The following is a 23,118-nucleotide window of genomic DNA, read 5'->3' on the forward strand; positions in this document are numbered from 1 at the left end:
GGCGATGACCAGCTGTATGCAGAGGTCCACATTTAGCAAAAATGGCGTCACTTGTGCCAAATCTTGCACCTTTTGAAAAATTTACTAACTTCTTAGGCATGGCAGTACACCATTCAATTTTAGATCAGAGTCTGAAATCAATGTGTCAAATGCTGAAAAGTCGCAAAATACCGACCTGGCTGCCTGACCAGGGTGCTGCGAATCAATTAGTCATCTCTACCTGGTATCCTTTGCAAAGTAAAAAAAGGAAACCTATGTCAAGTGTCACACAGTGAGGTCAAATTTTGTGCTAACAGTTACTTTTTATGCCTTAAAAATAGTTGCAACATAAATGCATTAATTCCAAACCTTTTGTTTTTAAAGCCCTTCGACCTGTCTACAATGTGACTTGTGTAGAAATGTAGTCATAAATATGTCAAACTCATTTTCTCGTCATTGTAACTTTTGGCGCAGATACTATAAACTGGTGTCATAAATGTAGTAAAAACACTGATAGATTTGACTTGCACATTTATGACAGTGAAATGTCTCAATCTGCTCAAAAATGTTGCCGGAAATACAATTATAAATGTCCTTCGGTGTAAAGAGCCAGAACAGGACAGGAGCTGAGCTGCAGGGCACACTGCACCAGCAAAGTAATTCGGGCATGCCAGCCCACAGTGGGGGTGCATGGTGTCTGACCCCCCAAAAGATCAGATATCCCAACAATGGGTCATTAATATAAAATTCTTGCTCAACCCCTTTAAACAGCAGTGCTAATTATACTATACCCCATTGTCACCACTTGACGTTGCCCAATTCTTTTGCAAGCTGCATCTGCTTTGAAATTTGTTCCAGGAAACAATACAACTTCACAGGACAGAAACCAAAATGAAAAGTATTTTCGCCTCTTCGTAGAATTCTCTGACTAGCATTACGTCCAAGATAGAAATACTACACCCAAGAATTCCACACAAACCTGTTAAAAAGCAGATGTGCCAGTAGCAGTTCCAGGCGAGATTAGATCCCAACTTCAAATGGCCAGAGGGGACGCGCGTCAAGTCGCAGATAAGTTTCACACCGTCTGGGCCCTTGAGTTACTGTATTTATCACCGCATCTAAATTATCTTGTCTCTGTACTATGTATAGCACTAAACCAGGCTCCAGTTTCAGAGGAGCCATTACAAAGCAGAAGTATATTACAGATTATTTTTTTAAATTAAAGTTTTTCGATTCGGCACACAACAACCTAGGCCAACGTGCCACTATACATCAGTCTAAAGTTGATGAAAGTGGTCGAACTATCTTCTAATGAAATTAAACAATGAAGATAGTTTTATCCGACTGATCACAGATCCTGATGGTTAATGCGTCTGAATCTTTTGTCTGATGGTTGAACGACCTCTCCTTGGTAGAAGTTTCCCAGGAAGATCTTCTTCGTTGCCTCTGCCAATGCAACATGTAGTTTGCCAAAATGGACTACAACGTGTATGGCTGCATGAGCGTAACTATCCTTCACCAGGCGGTTGTTTGTTCATCCGTCAACCTACTTCTAAGTAATGAGTTTGTTCGCCGTAAGGTCCCTTACACAAGGTCGAATTATGGCTCCATTCTCTACAGTCAAAACAGGGCACCCTACATGCCCTTCCCCAAGACCAGGGCACATACCGCCCACTATAAGTCCAGATTCCCAGTTACCTAATAATCTTGGAACATTTCGATATTTATTAGCGTCTTTGTCTCTCTTTTTCATGATGTTCTCAGAGCGCATGCGCTAGTTTTCTAGCTCCAAATCAGCATCTCGGCTACTCAGCCACATTGGCACGCATTCTAGACAGCGGTACTGAGCTATTACCTGCCTTCCATTCCCCAGCCTTGTTACTTTTTATTTCATTACATCTATTTGATACAGGTCTTCTATGCTTATTAGTTCCATCAATTCATATTTATAATTTGGATTCTGTTTAATTGACATGTACTCTACTATTAGAGATGAGAGGAACGGTTCGGAGGACCAGGTCAACTGTACCTTTGGAATTTCTTACCTTCCGGCATGGCTTTTCATTAGACAGGGTTGGTGCGACGACATATGTACATCATGACGTCGCGCCAGCTCTGATGACGCGGGAAGGTAAGAGATTTGCGAGCTTCCTGACTAGCCGACAGGTACCACTGCCCTGGACCGAAGTCCAACAAATCGATCCGCTCATCTCTAATTACAATGCAATTACTCCTCATAGATGTTCCTGTTTCTGGAATTGTGGTGCTTTTGCACCATTTCTGTATGCATGCATGTGCTGAATGTCCTCCAATATGTATAATGTCTCAACTCCCTTGAGAAAGAGGCTTCGGTGCCTTGAAACGTGTTGCGCGCTTGAGCCTCATCTTCGATAAAGTATTTTTTTCTTTGACGAAACTATTCTCTCCTTGGAACTATGTGCCCAGTCTGATGTCCTATATACTACCAAATTGCCGCCATACCCCAGAGGTTATTCTACATACTGATGCTCCTCAACCAAGATCTGCAACTTGTTTTGTAAGAATTGTGACATTTGCTGCCCTGTCCCTTTTCACACGCCTAGAATAGTGTTGTGCCGATATAGCCAGGCTCACCTTAGGGTGTTGCGCTATCTTGTCTTATTTGCTACCCTTACACATTAACCCTACAAGCGCCTTTATTCCCTGGTTTGGTTCCCTTTCCTGCGGGTATATCTATCCATTCACCCAATTGAGACAAAAAAAAGTGAAGGGTTTACATTGCTACTATTCCTTTTCTTTATATTTATGAAAAGCCTCGTTGATTTTTTTCTACGGAAAAAACATAACACAACAATAAATTAAAAAAAAAAAAAAACTGTGTGTGGTGCGCTTTTCTTATGATGGGCAACACATGCAACTGAAGGCCTTATCAGGGGTTTCCGTGGGAGGTTTATGTCAGGCAGGTTCTAATGTGTATAAGGGGCCTACACTGTGCCCTGATGGCAAATACTGTGGGGCAATATCTTTATGCCAGAACCTTTGTTCCAGAAGGAGATAATGCTCGGAGTCTATATGGTTATGTTGGAGAAGATAGCCATCTCATGAGCCATTTTATGTGTGTGGCCAGCTTCAGAGTCTTACAAGGCATGTACAAAAACGCCACCGCTTCTGCTTTCACTAGTTTTTAATAAATCTCCCACAATGGTCCACTAATCCAATAGCATACATTGTAGATGTCTTAACAATATACAAGAGATCTGAGAAAAAAGTATAAAATATTTAGTAGTAGAACCTGCTTTTTTCAGGCCATTATGTTCTCTTAAATTCCCCCCAGACACATTAGACCATACATGTCAAACTCTGTCCCATGGGCCAAATCTGGCTAGCAGGGTGAATATATTTGGCCTGCGACACCAGAACCGCCACGACTGTGCTGGGCCCACCATACTGTATGGGGGGGCTGTGCGGGGCCCACCATACTGTATGTACTATGTGGGGCCATTATTCTGTATGGAAGAGTGTGTGGAGCCCATTATTCTGTATGGAAGAGTGTGTGGGGCCCATTATACTGTATGGAGGACTATGTGGGGCCCATTATCCTGTATGGAGGACTATGTGGGGCCCATTATCCTGTATGGAGGACTATGTGGGGCCCATTATCCTGTATGGAGGACTATGTGGGGCCCATTATCCTGTATGGAGGACTATGTGGGGCCCCTTATACTGTATGGAGGACTATGTGGGGCCCCTTATACTGTATGGAGGACTATGCGGGGCCATTATTCTGTATGGAGGACTATGCGGGGCCATTATTCTGAAAACGAGGACTGTGTGGGGCCCATTATTCTGTATGGAGGACTGTGTGGGGCCCATTATACTGTATGGAGGACTATGTGGGGCCCATTATACTGTATGGAGGACTGTTTGGGGCCCATTATTCTGAAAACGAGGACTGTGTGGGGCCCATTATTCTGTATGGAGGACTGTGTGGGGCCCATTATACTGTATGGAGGACTATGTGGGGCTCATTATTCTGTATGGAAGAGTGTGTGGAGCCCATTATTCTGTATGGAGGACTGTGTGGGGCCCATTATTCTGTATGGAGGACTGTGTGGGGCCCATTATTCTGTATGGAGGACTGTGTGGGGCCCATTATTCTGTATGGAGGACTGTGTGGGGCCCATTATTCTGTATGGAGGACTGTGTGGGGCCCATTATTCTGTATGGAGGACTGTGTGGGGCCCATTATTCTGTATGGAGGACTATGTGGGGCCCATTATTCTGAATGGAGGACTATGCGGGGCCCATTATTCTGAATGGAGGACTATGCGGGGCCCATTATTCTGTATGGAGGACTGTTTGGGGCCCATTATTCTGAAAACGAGGACTGTGTGGAGCCCATTATTCTGTATGGAGGACTGTGTGGGGCCCATTATTCTGTATGGAGGACTGTGTGGGGCCCATTATTCTGTATGGAGGACTGTGTGGGGCCCATTATTCTGTATGGAGGACTGTGTGGGGCCCATTATTCTGTATGGAGGACTGTGTGGGGCCCATTATTCTGTATGGAAGACTGTGTGGGGCCCATTATTCTGTATGGAGGACTGTGTGGGGCCCATTATTCTGTATGGAGGACTATGTGGGGCCCATTATTCTGAATGGAGGACTATGCGGGGCCCATTATTCTGTATGGAGGACTGTTTGGGGCCCATTATTCTGAAAACGAGGACTGTGTGGGGCCCATTATTCTGTATGGAGGACTGTGTGGGGCCCATTATTCTGTATGGAGGACTGTGTGGGGCCCATTATTCTGTATGGAGGACTATGCGGGGCCCATTATTCTGTATGGAGGACTATGCGGGGCCCATTATTCTGTATGGAGGACTGTTTGGGGCCCATTATTCTGAAAACGAGGATTGTGTGGGGCCCATTATTCTGTATGGAGGACTGTGTGGGGCCCATTATACTGTATGGAGGACTATGTGGGGCCCATTATACTGTATGGAGGACTGTTTGGGGCCCATTATTCTGAAAACGAGGACTGTGTGGGGCCCATTATTCTGTATGGAGGACTGTGTGGGGCCCATTATTCTGTATGGAGGACTATGTGGGGCTCATTATTCTGTATGGAAGAGTGTGTGGAGCCCATTATTCTGTATGGAGGACTGTGTGGGGCCCATTATTCTGTATGGAGGACTGTGTGGGGCCCATTATTCTGTATGGAGGACTGTGTGGGGCCCATTATACTATATGGAGGACTATGTGGGGCCCATTATACTATATGGAAGAGTGTGTGGGGCCCATTATTCGGTATACTGGTTGACCTGCGACTTTGTCCAGGTTTTTCATTTTTGCCCTCTGTGTGTTTGAGTTTGGCATCCCTGCATTAGACTAACATTGGCTGAACCCACAGATATCCAGTGCCTACCAAATCCAGAGAGAAGGATCCGGAGTGTCCAATTTTGGACTTCTGATCTTTTTGTTCTTGGTCAGATAAGCCGCCATCAGAGGAGTTTGGCAGCAGATATCCTGTGAATGGGGGCCTTAATCCCCAATGCATATTTGAAACAATGATCACATTGTTAAAATGTAAATTTCCATTCACTTCATACAGTATATATAGCACCGATACTCATTATATAGACAGATAGGATTAGAAGGGGACCATGGTGTACAACATACAACCTTCCACCTCTTGGGTTTCCACCTGACAAAGAAAGAAGGTGGGAACTTTCCCCAAAGGGAAAGAAAGTCATGACCAAGACCAAGATGATTCACTCATTCTTGTTTTGCTACAATGTTTCAATTTCCAGGTTGCTGTTTTAAGGTTTACATGTGAAAACTTCAGAGAGTAACCGTAATTAGTAAATATTGACGAAACATTAGCAACTTGGAGAAAGAGAATGGCTCAGTAATGGCAAGAGAGCAATCCAGACACCCAGACCGCAAGTGAAGACACTAAAGACACAATCACAAACCGATGCCCAATATCTAAATGTGTATATATTGGAAATGAAGGCAAGCAAAAAAAGCAGCAGTCCTCTCTCCAAGCAGCTTCAGAGAGATATATATGTATGAAACTTACGAATTGAATTAAAAACTTTTAAAAAACTTTTGAACTATTACCACATCAGAATCTATAACTGGTAGATTTTGGGGTCCTAAGACCCCCTACTGATCACAGAAACAAAGAGGCAGAAGTGCTCAGCTGATCCTTGAAACTAGAGCAAAGTGCTACAGGTGCAGCTCACTAAATTAGAATAATCACCAAAAAGTTAATTTATTTCAGTTCTTCAATACAAAAGGTGAAACTCATATTATATAGAGTCATTACAGAGTGATCTATTTCAAGTGTTTATTTTTGTTAATGTTGATGATTATGGCTTACAGCCAATGAAAACATAAAAGTCATTCTCTCAGGAAATTAGTTGGAGGTTTAGTTGGAAAGCTGTTCATGCCGAATGACAGACCTGCACCAACCCCACCCACCTCCGTCCCAAACAGGCGACTGACTACACATGGGTGGTCATCTCATTAAAATCAGTGTCAGGTCCCTTCATTTATACTGAGAAGTTAAGGAGTGGATCACTTAAAAAAAACAAATAGAGCCAATCCAACAGAGCACATGCAGCTACTAGATCCTGGAGCAGCGATCTCTGGGACCTCAGCAGGAGAGGGCTCGGCCATAGATCCATCTATGTACATAGGCATCATGCTCATACTTATGTATTCATTTTATTTATTTTACTTATATAGCACAATCATATACCGCAGCTCTGTCCCCAATGGGGCTCACAATCTACATTCCCTATCAGTAAGTCTTTGTCAGACATCCAGGTTCTGATGTGTCCGAGAGCTCCAAGATTTTTCACTTTACTAGAAACTCTGGAATAAATGCCCTCCTTCCAAACTCCAGGAGCAGTTTTAAAGTGCCACCCTGCAAATGCACACATCAGAGTATTATACAGCACGAATGCTAAGAACACACTGACCACAGATGGATTTTATAGGCTCATGTTCACCACGGTCTGGCAGCCATGTGTAAATATTCTGTAAGCAGCGATTCCACCAAGAACAGCTACGAACCAAAACCCCGTAATCCATCAGTCCGTCCATATAAACACATCCCGTATCGTATAGACTGACACACACCTCACTCCGAGTCATATGTGCACGGAATAATGGTGCAGGAGTGTCAAAGTCTGATTTAAATGGGCTCCCTGCATCTACAGCCTAAGAGGTAAATGAAATAAGGCCTGGATGTATCATACCTTGTAATATATGCTGTTCTGTAATTTGGCTCCCAAATTAGGAAAACATACGAGTACTTGGTGAATGGCTGAACCTTATGCACAAATGGGCTGGATGTAAATAACTGGCGATGCAGGGATGGGGGGCATAAATCTGAAATATTCCTGGATGGATGCATACTTCAAGGTATGTCAGAGCGCCCCTTAAAGTTAAAAAGAGGGTAGAGCGTGCCCTCTCAGCTCTCACTTCCTCATCCAAGAATATAATTAACTCAGACTTCAGCAGATGATGAAATGTTAGCCCCAAGGCCGGTCACATATATCAGATTCCAACTCTCTGGATCTGAAAACAATCTTATGTCTACAAACCCAAATCTTTGAGGAATAATTGGACAGCCTTTTCTTTTCAGACCTTTATTCCCCATTTATAAACTGCATGAAGATACATTTCGGGACCACTGATTCCCCCTCCAATGTCCCAAGCCGCGGCACCGCTCATCTTCTACCCCAATGTCCCAAGCCGCGGCACCGCTCATCTTCTACCCCAATGTCCCAAGCCGCGGCACCGCTCATCTTCTACCCCAATGTCCCAAGCCGCGGCACCGCTCATCTTCTACCCCAATGTCCCAAGCCGCGGCACCGCTCATCTTCTACCCCAATGTCCCAAGCCGCGGCACCGCTCATCTTCTACCCCAATGTCCCAAGCCGCGGCACCGCTCATCTTCTACCCCAATGTCCCAAGCCGCGGCACCGCTCATCTTCTACCCCAATGTCCCAAGCCGCGGCACCGCTCATCTTCTACCCCAATGTCACAAGTTGTGGCACCGCTCATCTTCTACCCCAATGTCACAAGTTGTGGCACCGCTGATCTCCCCATGTCATTCGTTCATTTAGGCAGCATTACAAGGTGAATAAATGTTGATAATACTCATCAGCTGTAGAACAATCCTACTGAATGAAGCCAACTTCCCCTACGTTGCTAGCACTTAAGACGCCCGCCTGCTGATACACGCCATGTACAGTGTGTACTGTGAGGGCAGGATGGCGACATGTGCCACTTCTTGGTATGAAGCAGCTGGTATAACACTATAGGACACACAATCACCAGGCGTCAGTGATACAACAGCTGGAAAACACTGTAATGGACGCCGTCCTGCTCTACAGAGCGCAATACAACATTGGAACAGTCAAAGAAAACCGCAGAAAGTAAACAAGAGCCATATGACGGGCACAGCAGTGCCCAATAATACTAAGAGCCTTGTAATACCAGCCCCGGACCCTGTAGGACCACATTCAGCCAATAATAACTATTAATATAGAGCCAACAAATTCCACAGCGCAGTACAGACACCATACAACAGAATCTTCTGAGTGCAACACTACAAAAAGTTGTAAAGACTTTGATTGATCACCAATCAGATTGTGCCAATCATCAGACCAGATGTGATCACCATTCATTATAATGAAGGCATGCCAGCCCTGTCCGGGGCCAGTGATCGCCAGCAGCCAGTGAGGCCACAGTCCACACTGCCGATCAGTCCTTGCCTCCAGCGCATCTGTGGCCCCAGGCTGACTTGTAACTACTACTCCCATAATGCCCTGACAGCTGCATGCTGAGGGCTGTAGTCTCCCAACAGCTGGAGCCACAGGTTGCAGATCTGTGCCCTAAACCTCACAAAGATGCAAAACAAGTCCTGGATCATCCCCCCGTAACCCGGCGGTGCCGGCATTACCTGAAGGGCAGCACTGCAGCATCCCCGATAACTCCACGTCACTCCCAGGCCGCCCGAGCTCCGTAACGGTTCCGATACAAGCGTTAAATCAACACTCAACCACTACCCGACGACCGCCGCGCAGCGTCTCCTCTGACCGACTGGCGCCGCCACCGCTCTCCAGCGCACACAGGGCACACAGACACGCCCACTCTCCCAGAGGCCACGCCTCCATGCTGTTAGTACATCACTCACAAGCCACGCCTATATGCTGTCAATCACCACCCCCTGTCCCCGCCTTCATTCCACGAGTGCCTTCTAAACCAGAGAGCCTCCGCCCACTCTCTGGTGTCGCCACGCCCACCCGGGAACGCTGCGGCGGCTGAGCCCAGAAACAGGTGGTCCGCTCTCATGTCTGCACTGTGGCTTATAGGGAGATGTGAGGTCAGGAGCGGAGCACATTCCTCCAGAAAGAAGCGCAGCGCCACACTGTCATGTTCCTGCACCAGAGCGGCTTCCTTCACAAACGGTTTTGCAGTCGTTTTTTTTTTTTTCTTCTGCTTTTTTTTTGTTTTGTTTTTACTCTTTTGCCTTTTTTTGATTTTGCTTTTATTTATTTTTTTGTTTTTATTTTGCTTTTTTTGTTTGTTTTTATTTTGCCTTGTTTTGCTTTTTTTTGCCCTTCTTTCCTTTATTTATTGTTTTTATTCTTTTGCCTTTTTTGCTGTTTTTGCGTTTTTTTTTTTTTTTTTTTTTTTTTTTCCTTTTTCCTTTTTTTGCTTTGCTTTTATTAATTTAGCTTTTTTTCGTGCTTTTATTCATACAGATAAGCTTTTTCTATTAATTTCAATGGGAAACTGCGCCGATAATGCCCATGATGCTGTTTTTTTAAGCACCTGGTAGAAATAATGTCGTGTCAGTTCTTTGGCATCTTTTCCACCTAGAAATTGCTGCAAAATATGCGTTTTTTTTGGTGCAGATTTTATTGTGGTGTTTTTGTTTTTTCCTGAACTTTTGTCTACAATCTTTTGATCTAACAGCAACTTGCATGGAGACTTTTTTTTCTTCAAATAAGTGACTTTCTTTTTCCCCCCAGGAGTTTTTTCAGCACCTCTTGAGGCCACGTGCACACGCTGAGTATTTGGGGAGTTTTTGATGTTACAGATTTTCTGCACCCATTAAGTAAAATAGATTACTTTCATTTTTTGGAAAATATGCAGTGTAAAAAAAAAAAAAAAAAAAAAAAAAAAAAACTTGCTAAAAACTCATTGTGGGAATGAAGCCTCATGATGAGTTTTTGGTAAGTTTTTCATGCTGCATATTTTTACCCACTTTTTTTTACCGACTCCTGGCTTTGGCTTAAAAACTGCTGAGCAAAACCGAAAGAAATGAACTGGAGTATAAGTTGGTATACATGCAATGTTTAGGAGCATGTTCACACTGGCCATTATCCAGACAAAACCTGGTATAGAAACAAAATGAACATATACTCTGTTGTAAGTAAGGAAAAAGCAATAGTGGATGGGATTTATAGAAATCTCATTAACTGTGCTTCTATTTTTCTCCCCGTACACTGACCTGCAGTGCGTTTTTTTTCAAATCCGCAGCATCAATTTCTCTTGCCGGTACACTGAGTTTTTTTCCCCACATTAGATGCATAAAATCCGCAAGTGAAAAACACATGAGTTTTTAGTGTGTTTCCAAAGCAGAAACGCACCAAAAATGCATGTAATCTGCACATGACTATAGTTTTGTTAAGGCCAAATTCAAGAAAGTATAAAAAACAAAGCCACTTTATTTAAAACGTGACACATCAACAGACAAAAAAATGTAATGTAAAAAACGCGATGAAAAGGCATGTAAAAAAAATACCGCACACAATAGGAAAAAAAGCGAAAGTAACCTAATTTACTTAATAGGTGCTGAAAATCTGCAACATCAAACGCTCATCGTGGAAGCATAGCCTAAGGAGAAAAAAAATACTCGTAAAACTTCTGAAATTAAATTAATTGGAAGGGATTTCCAGGCGTTTTTGTAGCTGTTTTTGAGGAGGATTTTGGGCTTTGTACACACTTGGGCTTTTTGTGGAGACAGAGCTACTGTGGTTTTCTGGGCAAAACTGAGCCCGGAAGATGCCGGCAGTCATTTTCTTGAAGTTGCTTCACTGGTGATTTTGCTGTCATTTTTTGCTGTAGTTTTTGCAGCTGTTCTGTCACTGGCGTCTTTTTTTTTTTTTTTTTTCTTTCCTTAGCTAGCGAGCAGCTTCCCAGTGAAAACCCCTTGAGATTAGAAATGCTACTTCTTTTAATCTCTTCACAGTTTCCGAATTCTGAAGCAGTTAAGAGAAGTAACAAGAGACGGAACCTGCAGAGTAATGTCGTTTTTACATTGCTGCGCACAATGTTCATTTTTTGTTCGTGCTTTTAAGGCAAATTCCACGCAAAACACCCTTGTGGCTCCAAAAGTACTCTTCAAAACACCCTGGGACTAATTCATCATTTGTGATTCATTGAAGTCACTTTTCTATTTTTGTCGTGTGGAATTTGCTGATGTTTTGCGCCAAATTTATCACAATGGCGCTCACAGTTCATAAGAGGGACTAAAGAGGGTCTAAAGGAAAGAAGACTCTTTATTGTTCAGGGTGACCAATCTGAGCTCCGCTTACATTACTTAAACTGCTCTGGTAAAATGAAAGCCGTGCTGTGATTGGTTGCTATGAGCAACTGTGGCACCCCAGGGGTCTGGTTACCACAGTAATAGAGATATTATGTCTGAGAGCAAGTGGGAGGTTTCTCTGGTCAGGAGCCCTAAGCATGCAACACTGCCCGCCCAGACCTGGGAGGGGAGGAATCTGCCCTTATAAACTGGGTCTGGGGCGGGATTAAGTTAGTCAGAGCCTGGAGAGGGAAAGTGACAACAGGAGCTCTGTAGGAGCAGGAGTGAGTGCCAGAGGCTGGAAGCTAGAAAGCTCGCCTTGGCTGAAGACACTATACCCGGACACGGAGTCCGAGGCTGTGGGGACATCCAGGTCCAGCAGCAGAATCCAACCGGCAGGGGATTCCATGTCCTCTGGCCTTAGAAACCCGAAGGCACGGTCACAAGCAAGGGACCAGCACCGCCATCGTGAAGCGAAGGCTGACGGAAGGCCCCAAGTCACCGGCCATACGGGTGAGCACCACACGGTATACTCGGGGACGTGGGCTACTTCTACCCGCATAGAGCAAGGTAGCCAGGAAAGAGTGCAGATAGTCGGGGAGGACTACAACTCCACCTGGCCAGGGGAGATCCTGCTTGCTCACAGACTGACCAGGCCCCTACTGCTAACCAGTACTCCCGGGAGGGTCTGCTTTATACCATCAGTAAAGACCCTGAACTGTACCACACGTCTCTGTGATTCCTTGCCGCACCAGCACCATTACTACTGGGACGCTCACACCATCACTCCCATCATCCACATAAGCTGCCCTGAGGCAATACTTCTCCCGTGGGGAGTTATTCCATACTCGGCTGCGCAAACAACATCAGCCTCAGCGGTCGGCAGCGCAGCGGCGGTCCCCACTGACCGCAATCCACGGGTGGCGTAGTCGGACATTTGCTATTACATATAGACTGCCACTGGTTTGACCGCCCTGGGCATGGACCGTGTCACCGCCACGGAGGACTACAACCCCCAGCGATCCGGCTCCAGGTATCCCCCTGCACAGCACAGGCCCAGGGGGCGCGTCACAACAAAGACAGTTTTCGTTTTAAATCCCATTCAGATGCCTGATATTCTCCTACATGTTCTGTTTTTTTTTTCTCTCAGATTCTATACAAATCTAATGTAGCCTATTTGCTTTTCAACATGTCTGGTTTTTCTTTTTGTGGCCCTTCGGAGACCTGTCCGATTTCCAGTAGCATAACTTGAAGCTCATGGGCGATGATGATACATCATCGCCGCCGCGGGGCCTCTCTGACTCGCCAGCGCCGCCGCGGGGCCTCTCTGACGAACCAGGCGCCGCCGCGGAACTTCTCTGACTCATCGCTGCTGCAGAGCTTCTCACCATGCTTTTGTGCCTGCCTAAAAAGGAGACTGCTGGAACAGAGGCCAGAAGGAGCACAAAGTGACTCTACCTGCCTCATTATACTGAATGGCTACATCATGGTGTTCAGTCTAAATCCTGTTTTTTTTTTATGGCTTCAGCCAGAAGCCCCGACAGAGCTACAAATGTGTGGCAGACATGTAATGCGGCCTCTGTCCTGCTACACTGTCACAAAACCAATCCTAGAATGTAAGTAAGACAAATTGCAAGAGGAAATGCTGAGAGGAAGTATGGCCCACCAGTACACGTCTGCTGTCACCCAGCATTTCTTGAGCTGCACAGTTATGCAACAGGGGAGGTTGTATCTACTGGGGTGTATTACTGTTTCATGGACAATCCCATGAAGAGGTCTCCATGGGGGCACATCACACCGGTCCTACGGTGTGGTGACATAGTGCACAGTAGTTGGACCCCTCTAGTCATCATCCCCGGTACACTATAACAGCTCGGCGTTACATTGATTTGGTTATAGAACCATTTCTCTTTATGTCCCTGAAGCCGTTTTTCAACAAAACAACCTCAAACCGCATGTTCCTCATAGTGCTGGGAGAGGGCTGTGTAACCTACGCTTACTATCATGGTCTGTAGCGTCTCCGGACTTGTCTCCTATCGAGCACATCTGGGAATTCATTGGTTGGCAATTGAAGAGGGAACTGCCAGCAGTGGATCTTGATGATGTGCCTAAGTGCATTCAGCGCAGCAGGACATTTCTCAGACAAGCATTAATAACCTTATCGATAGCAGCAAGGCTATGAATGCGAGGATTTCTGCACGTGGCGCTGATACTCAATACTGAATAAATCAAGATATTTTGAACATTTTGTTTCCGTTTTTTTATCATTTGCAGATCATTAACCTGTCTATCCATCCTGTGATTTCCATAATTCCACGACTTTTACTTCTTGGTATTAAGCTAGACCAACTACACACTAGTGACAGCAGTAATTGTATTTTGCCAGATATCAATGTCCATGAGTCTCGGAAACATGTTTCCTGTATTGGAGAAGTATAAAACAGACAGATAAATGGTTACTCTTTTTGTAACTGGTCAGTGACCTTAGTTGACGCTTAGTAATTTTAGTCCCATTCACTAAACCTCCTGGAAGACCTTGGATCTAAAGAAACCAAGATGAACCTTGTTCAAGTGGAAAAAAGAATGATTTACATCCCGCTAATATACTCGTTACATCATTTTGGAGCTTGACCTGACCTGAAATATTGCAGTGTTATCGACATAGCTATGGGGTAGGAGGAGGTTTTAGTTGCAACCAGGCCCCAAACCTTGAAAGTGGAGCACTGATCCCTTATTTAAGGGAAAGGCAAATTATATGTAAGAAGTCCCAAAAGCGCAATGTCGTGTCCAGCAACTAAAAACAATGGACCCGATTCATCATTTTATGTTTTTATTAAAGTCACCTTTCTTTTTTGATTTGTGGTTTTCGCTGACATTTTTTGCACCAAATGCAAAATGGCACACGCAATTCATGAATTTTAAAGCCAAAAGAGTTATCTTTCATTTCCTCCGCCTTCAACCTTTTTGCAATTTCTTAGCAGGAAAAAAAGTTGCACGTTTTACAAAATCTCACTGAAAAAGGACTTTTAAACTGGCGCACGCGTAAAATAATTTCATGGTGAAACCAGAGTTAGAGTTGCGTCAAATTTTTAAACCTTTTGAAATAGTTAAATTGATGAATCAGTCTAAAACATCAAGAAAAGCCACATTGATGTAAAAATCAGAAAACTAACTAAACCACAAAAGAAAACTTCAAAAAAGCGCAAATTGTTTGATGAATTTGTCGCAAATCACAAATTGAGAGGTATTCATGCCAAAAAACTGGCGGAAATGCAATGATGAATGTGCCCAAACAACAATGGTGTACGTTTACTAAATAATACATACAGTTGTCTAAAAAACAATACTACTAGACATGTAATATATGGTACAGTTTATAAATGGGAATGTCACAGTTAACGCCATCATATAGTGCTAAAATAGAACCACCATACAATGACGACGCAGAAAGTGAATAACGGTTATTAACTAATAATACCACTAAACAGTTTTCCACCCTTTTCTTTTAAAGGGAACTTGTCAGGCTCAATAAAGCTCTTAACCTGCAGATCTAGGGTTAATCTGCTGATTTATAGCATTATGCAGGTGCCACTGTACTGAAAGTGCGGCACCTGGGAGAAAATTAACTTTATTTCTCTCAGAAGCCGCCTGCTTTCAGTCATGCGGGTGTGGTTGAAGCAATTAGGCTATGTGCCCACGTTGCGGAAATGAAGCAGAAAATTTCTGCTTCATTTCCGCATGTCCTCTCCCGGAAAAACGCATGCGGAATTCCGCACGCGTTTATCGTGCGTTTTTCACGCGTTTTCGACAATGCGGAATTGCCTTGCGTTTTTTCATGCATTGAATAAGGCAATTCCGCATGCGGAAACGCAAAATTAATGAACATGCTGCAGATTTTTGAACGCAGCATAAACGCTGCGGAAAGATCCGCAGCATGGGCATAGAACTTGCGGATTCTCATTGGGGACCATGGGGTGCAGATTAACAAGTGTTTTACAAGCGTTTACGCTGCGGAAAATCCGCATCAAAAACGCTTGTAATCCGCAACGTGGGCACGCAGCCTTAAATTAATTGCTCACAGCACTGACAGTGGCGGCTGTAAGCACGCCAGGCACTGACTGTCAGCCGGCTTTGACAGGTTCCCTTTAATTATTGAACATACGGTCCGAGTGTGCTATCAAAAAAATAAATAGTACCTACTCAGTCAGCCATAGATCCTCTAGCCAGATTCCCTCCTATCTCCTTTACTTCTCTACTGGCCTGCTTAACAGCTGACCGATGTACTGAAAGGGTGGCAGCCGTGGTAACGTGTTAGACTAAAGAGATGGAGAGATGACTATCAGGGGACTTAAGCAGCAGGATGAGGAATGGAGGAGTATATAATATTTATTCTTTTATAAAGGATTTTTTTTTATCATCTCCCTTTTATTAAAGGGAGGTGACGGCTCTAATATTAAGATGATCGTGGTTAAAATCCTGACCATTTAATTTGCCCCTGCTGAGATACAGTACAGACCAAAAGTTTGGACACACCTTTTCATTTAAAGATTTTTCTGTATTTTCATGACTATGAAAATTGTACATTCGCGATGCTTAGCACTTGTTGGCCCTTTTACCTTCACTCTGCGGTCCAGCTCACCCCAAACCATCTCGATTGGGTTCAGGTCTGGTGACTGTGGAGGCCAGGTCATATGGCGTAGCACCCCATCACTCTCCTTCTTGGTCAAATAGCCCAGGGCCGGCTCCAGGTTTTTCTGGGCCCCAGGCGAAAGAGTCTCAGTGGGCCCTTTTAACACATACACGATTCATGATGCACAGATATGGCGGAGAAATTATATATATATATATATATATATATATATATATATATATATATATATATATATATATATATATATATATATATATATTAGTACACAGGGCCCAACCTGCCACCTCATCCTTCACATGTGCAGACATGCGCACGCGCACACACACACGGTACGCAGACATATGCACACGCACACACGGTACGCAGGCATATGCGCACACACGGTACGCAGACACGCGCACGCACACACGGTACGCAGACACGCGGTACGCAGACATATGCGCACGCACACACGGTACGCAGACACGCGCACGCACACACGGTACGCAGACACGCGGTACGCAGACATATGCGCACGCACACACGGTACGCAGACACGCGCACGCACACACGGTACGCAGACACGCGCACGCACACACGGTACCCAGACACATGCGCGCACACACGGTACCCAGACACATGCGCGCACACACGGTACCCAGACACATGCGCGCACACACGGTACCCAGACATATGCACGCACACACGGTACCCAGATTTGTACACATACAGACATACACATATTTTTACACAAATTCTTAAAGACATATATAAAACAGACAAATATATATACACAGTTATACACACTGACATTCACATACATGCACTCACACAGACCCATTACAAATATTTTTAATATGGGGATTGGGGAAGCCTCACTCACCTGTCCCCGGTCCAGTGTCCTGTCCAGCAGCTCCTCAGGTATGGGGCAGTGCAGGGCCCCCGGCATGTCACAGACATCATGTCCCTGGACCATCAGAGGGGCCCACTTGCGGTCGGGTCCAGGCCGCTTCCCCCCCATCTGTGCAGGACCTCCGACGGTGTTTGATTGCCGGCACTCCCCAAGACATGGCCGCGCGCTGCGCGGCTGTGTCTGCTAGTAATGACGCGGCAGGAGAGACACACAAGCACAATTAAAGGTGCAGTGCCGTCGACCCTGCCGCGTCATTACTAGCAGACACAGCCGGACAGCGCGCGGCCATGTCTGGGGGAGTGCCGGCAATCAAGCGTCCCTGAACAGGTGCCGAGGAAGCGGCCAGGGCCCCGACAGTGAGTGGGCGGGTGGGTGTGTGGGCCCGGCCCCGACAGTGAGTGGGCGGGTGGGTGTGTGGGCCCGGCCCCGACAGTGAGTGGGCGGGTGGGTGTGTGGGCCCGGCCCGACAGTGAGTGGGCGGCTGGGCCCGGGCCCCGATAGTGAGTGAGCGGTGGGCCCCTCTGATTTTCCAGGGCCCCGGCACTTGCCCGGGTACGCCGGGTGCTGACGCCGGCCCTGAAATAGCCCTTACACAGCCTGGAGGTGTGTTTGGGGTCATTGTCCTGTTGAAAAATAAATGATGGTCCAACTAAACGCAAACCGGATGGAATAGCATACCGCTGCAAGATGCTGTGGTAGCCATGCTGGTTCAGTATGCCTTCAATTTTGAATAAATCCCCAACAGTGTCACCAGCAAAGCACCCCCACACCATCACACCTCCTCCTCCATGCTTCTCGGTGGGAACCAGGCATGTAGAGTCCATCCGTTCACCTTTTCTGTGTCGCACAAAGACACGGTGGTTGGAACCAAAGATCTCACATTTGGACTGATCAGACCAAAGCACAGATTTCCACTGGTCTAATGTCCATTCCTTGTGTTCTTTAGCCCAAACAAGTCTCTTCTGCTTGTTGCCTGTCCTTAGCAGTGGTTTCCTAGCAGCTATTTTACCATGAAGGCCTGCTGCACAAAGTCTCCTCTTAACAGTTGTTGTAGAGATGTGTCTGCTGCTAGAACTCTGCGTGGCATTGACCTGGTCTCTAATCTGAGCTGCTGTTAACCTGCGATTTCTGAGGCTGGTGACTCGGATAAACTTATCCTCAGAAGCAGAGGTGACTCTTGGTCTTCCTTTCCTGGGGTGGTCCTCATGTGAGCCAGTTTCTTTGTAGCGCTTGATGGCTTTTGCAACTGCACTTGGGGACACTTTCAAAGTTTGCCCAATTTTTCGGACTGACTGACCTTCATTTCTTAAAGTAATGATGGCCACTCGTTTTTCTTTACTTAGCTGCTTTTTTCTTGCCATAATACAAATTCTAACAGTCTATTCAGTAGGACTATAAGCTGTGTATCCACCAGACTTCTGCACAACACAACTAATGGTCCCAACCCCATTTATAAGGCAAGAAATCCCACTTATTAAACCTGACCGGGCACAGCTGTGAAGTGAAAACCATTTCCGGTGACTACCTCTTGAAGCTCATTAAGAGAATGCCAAGAGTTTGCAAAGCAGTCAACAAAGCAAAAGGTGGCTACTTTGAAGAACCTAGAATATAAGACATATTTTCATTTGTTTCACACTTTTTTGTTAAGTATATAATTCCACATGTGTTAATTCATAGTTTTGATGCCTTCAGTGTGAATGTACAATTTTCAAAGTCATGAAAATACAGAAAAATCTTTAAATGAGAAGGTGTGTCCAAACTTTTGGTCTGTAGTGTAAATACTAAGCCATCCCTACATTTTGTTTTTTATGGACAACTTATCCAAAAATCACAGGCAGCTGACATTTTTACAGAGATATTGGGAAACCATAATGAATCTTAAAGAGCCCCATAAGTCTACAAGTTAGATACTGATGTGACCACCTGGGCACCATTCATTGTGAACTATGACTATTTTGGTAATTACCATTATAATAATGTGCACAGGTTCGCCATCGTGAAAAAAAAAAATCACATACACCTTCTTTTTCCGGATAGAGGAAAAAGGTCCCCTATTTTTACGGACAATGCAGAAATTTAGGGACAATTGGCAAACCTGCTGTTTTATAGCTCAGGTCCCACACATAGGGCCACCCCTTGTTACATGCAGACTTTTTATACTGTATATGGATGTACATGCAGCATAATGTGAATCTGACTATACATGAGACAGTTTGGCACATGGGGTAAATCCACAGGCGGATACAGACATAAGAGGGCCCCTGTGCAAGAACAATATATGGGCCCTTTGCAGTTTAGTAGGTCATCATATTGCACAATTGCACCTGCTTTGGAGATGGAAATGGGCCTGCTTACCTCTTGGGCCCCTGCGCAAACGCGCAGGTTGTTCCAATGATTTGTCCACCCCTGGGTAAATCAGATTTACTAAAGACATGATGAAAAATAATATAGCATAAGTTTACAGTCTTATTTGGTTGCTCTGAATATGGTTGCGCTTATATAATGCATAAGGCTGTGTGCCCACGTAGCGTTTTTCAAGCGTATATGCTGCGGAATTTCCGCAGCGTAAACGCTTGAAAAACGCATGTAGATCCGCACCCCATGGTCCCCAATGGCATTCCGCAATGTCAATGCCCATGCTGCGGATTTTTCCGCAGCGTATATGCTGCAGTCAAAAATCCGCAGCATGTTCATTAATTTTGCGGAAGCGCTGCGGAATCAATGTGCGGATGGTACCCAAGTCTGGAGGAGAGGAGACTCTCCTCCAGACCTGGGTACCAAAGAACCTGTAAAAAAAAGAATAAAATAAAGTTTATACTTATCTTCTGATGTTTTCCCTCCGTCGCGCTGTTGTCTGAAGGACCTGCCACGTCATTGAGTCATGTGACCCACCACATGACTCAATGACGTCACCGCAGGTCCTGCACACAACAGCGTGAGCCGCTCAAGCCTCCGGACGGGGCAGAGAATGCATCAGAAGGTGAGTATAAAGTTTATTTTTTTATTTTTTACCATTCTGAACAAGTTGTCAAGCACTTTTCCAAGTGATGCTTGGAGAAGTGCTTGATAACCCGCATGCGGAAATGCATGCAAAGACGCCTCACAAACGCTTCTACCTGGCGGGAAAACCGCATGTAATATCCGCATGCGATTTTCCCGCCAGGGAGAAGCGTAAAAAATATGCTTCAGGTCCGCAACGTGGGCACATAGCCTAACAGGTAAAAAAAATGACTACTAGTCAATACAATGCTTGCTGAGGTTTTATGGCGCAGCGACTACTGGAGGTAGTGGTAGAGGGAAAAACATCGCCATCTGGAGGCATCTGTGAATATACATACTAAAACATACAGGGATTCATCAACTAAAAAGTGGAGTAGTTTGCTCACAGTAACCAATTAGGTCACTTTAGTTTCCCAACCTGTCTTTAATAATCTGAGCAGTAATTTGATTCATAGCTATGGGCAATTATTTCCCCTTTTGTCTGCAATGTGTTTTATTACAGAAACTCGAAGACTCCATCATTGTTGTTCTTGTTCAGAATTACAAATGTATCCTGGCATTAAGCACGTACCAGAACTGTGTGCCAGTATGAGGTGTGGAGCAGTGTGACTGTAATTATCATCATGTTACAGTTGTCACTAAATGCTGCTCGTGTGTCTAGGGCAGTATCCTGCTCTGCCGGTGCCTGTGTGTTTCCGGTGATTACTTGTGTCCAGGGCGGTATACTGCTCTGCCGGTGCCTGTGTGTTTCCGGTGATTACTTGTGTCCAGGTCGGTATACTGCTCTGCCGGTGCCTGTGTGTTCCCGGTGATGACTTGTGTCCAGGGCGGTATACTGCTCTGCAGGTGCCTGTGTGTTCCTGGTGAGGACTTGTGTCCAGGGCGGTATACTGCTCTGCAGGTGCCTGTGTGTTCCCGGTGATGACTTGTGTCCAGGGCGGTATACTGCTCTGCAGTTGCCTGTGTGTTCCTGGTGAGGACTTGTGTCCAGGGCGGTATACTGTTCTGCCGGTGCCTGTGTGTTCCTGGTGGTGGCTTGTGTCCAGGGCGGTATACTGCTCTGCAGGTGCTTGTGTGTTCCTGGTGATGATTTGTGTCCAGGGCGGTATACTGCTATGCCGGTGCCTGTGTGTTACTGGTGATAACTTGTGTCCAGGGCGGTATACTGCTCTGCCGGTGCCTGTGTGTTCCTGGTGATGACTTGTGTCCAGTGTGGTATACTGCTCTGCCGGTGCCTGTGTGTTACTGGTGATGACTTGTGTCCAGGGCGGTATACTGCTCTGCAGGTGCCTGTGTGTTCCTGGTGGTGGCTTGTGTCCAGGGCGGTATACTGCTCTGCAGGTGCCTGTGTGTTCCTGGTGGTGACTTGTGTCCAGGGCGGTATACTGCTCTGCAGGTGCCTGTGTGTTCCCGGTGATGACTTTTTGCCTTCTACGTCACCATATCGGCTCCATGATCTTCGCTTGGACTCCTGGTTTGTCTGTTTGCTGTATCAGATTAGTCCTTACCAGCAATGGGACATAGTAAAATAAGTATCAGTTTGTTTTCTGTCTTAGCAGTGACCACCAATTAGTGGCTACTCTGCGAGCCACTAACTGCGAAACCTACCTGTACGGGACATATTTCCATGAACTGAATGGGATTTCTCAACATAATAAATGACTAAAATTGCAAAGAGCCAAAAACAATTTGCTTGTTATGAAAAATTTTCTCCGTTATCTAAGACCTGAGGAATTTTTAATTTCACTGATTACTACTTATTGCCTAGTTTTACGGCCAAATCTGCCAGCGGTGGCCGGCATCCTAAGAAAGAAGTACAGTACTTACAAGTAGAGATGAGCGAACCCGAACGTAAAAGTTCGTATTGGACAGTTAGTGTCCGGTGCTGATCACTGAACACGGACTTCGCCTGGAATGTTCGGAGTTCTGGGGGAAGTCAGGGGAGAGAGAGGGAGAATAGTTTCCAGATCAAAAGTTCGGGTCCCCATTGTTTTCAATTGGGATCTGGTTCTAGTTCAAGTTTGGATACAGTTCTGGTACCCAAACCGAACTTTGAAATAAAGTTCAGGTCGGCTACCAGAATTCAAACTTCCACGGGTTCGCTCATCCCTACTTACAAGCTCTGTCTTATAGAGCTTGCAAGGGTTACTCTGATGCTGGCCAGAACTATGGAGTGCCATTTGCTCCTCCGATGCCGTTAAGCAAAGCTGCCTCTGCTTGCAGCATTGGAGAGCACACAGTTCAGTCCAACAAGGCAATCACCCTGCTGGACCAAACCATCAAACAATCAGCAGCACACAACGCCGTGACAAGCTGGAAGCTGGAAGGCAGGGAAGCGGTGCACTCCTGAACTGCAATGTTGAGACAACTTCTATGTGGCAATCCTCCAGCCGGCACCAAATCATTCGAGAACAAGACTATCTACATTTTATCTTGTAGCATCGGCGTCTCTGCCTGTCAGGGGGCTCCTGGCCCGGCGTCTTCCGGCTCTCCTGCTGCTGCCGGCGCACGCAGCTTCCCGGGCACTATGCTTAGGGAGCGTGGGCTCCCTCCCTCTTACAGGGGCCGCGCGCGCCATCCTAAGGAGTCCCCGGCCAATGGCCGAAGGACTTCTCATATAAAAGGCACCTCCTCCAAAATGGAGGTGCCCGTGTAAGGTTGTAGCACTGTATACTAACTCTGCTTCAGCCCTCAGGTCCCGCTGCTAGTCTGACTACCAGTCCAGTCCGCCAGCCTGACTGCCAGTCCAGTCCGCCACCCTGACTGCCAGTCCAGTCCGCCAGCCTGACTGCCAGTCCAGTCCGCCAGCCTGACTGCCAGTCCAGTCCGCCAGCCTGACTGCCAGTCCAGTCTGCCAGCCTGACTACCAGTCCAGTCCACCTACCTGACTACCAGTCCAGCCAGACAGTCTGCTTACAGCCCAGCCCGCCAGTCTGTCTATGGGCTTGGCCAGTCCGCTTATCCGGAGCCTTTACCTGCTACCTGTCCCCGCCAGCCAAG

The 23,118-nt window shown here is 45.8% G+C and overlaps 1 protein-coding gene across 1 annotated transcript in view; it reads right to left on the bottom strand.

The window, feature by feature from the left end:
- Window positions 1-9,142, bottom strand: part of ARHGAP29 (Rho GTPase activating protein 29) — a 121,580-nt gene extending 112,438 nt beyond the window's left edge. Inside the window, exon 1 of the mRNA XM_073643223.1 lies at window positions 8,942-9,142. The gene's annotated coding sequence lies outside the window, so the exon portion shown is untranslated. The remainder of the gene's footprint in view (window positions 1-8,941) is intronic.
- Between the last annotated feature and the right edge of the window lie 13,976 nt (window positions 9,143-23,118).

The sequence above is a fragment of the Phyllobates terribilis genome, unplaced genomic scaffold (genome assembly GCF_046119375.1).
Source record: "Phyllobates terribilis strain yellow unplaced genomic scaffold, ASM4611937v1 Scaffold_8__6_contigs__length_399053987, whole genome shotgun sequence".
Classification (NCBI taxonomy): domain Eukaryota; kingdom Metazoa; phylum Chordata; class Amphibia; order Anura; family Dendrobatidae; genus Phyllobates; species Phyllobates terribilis.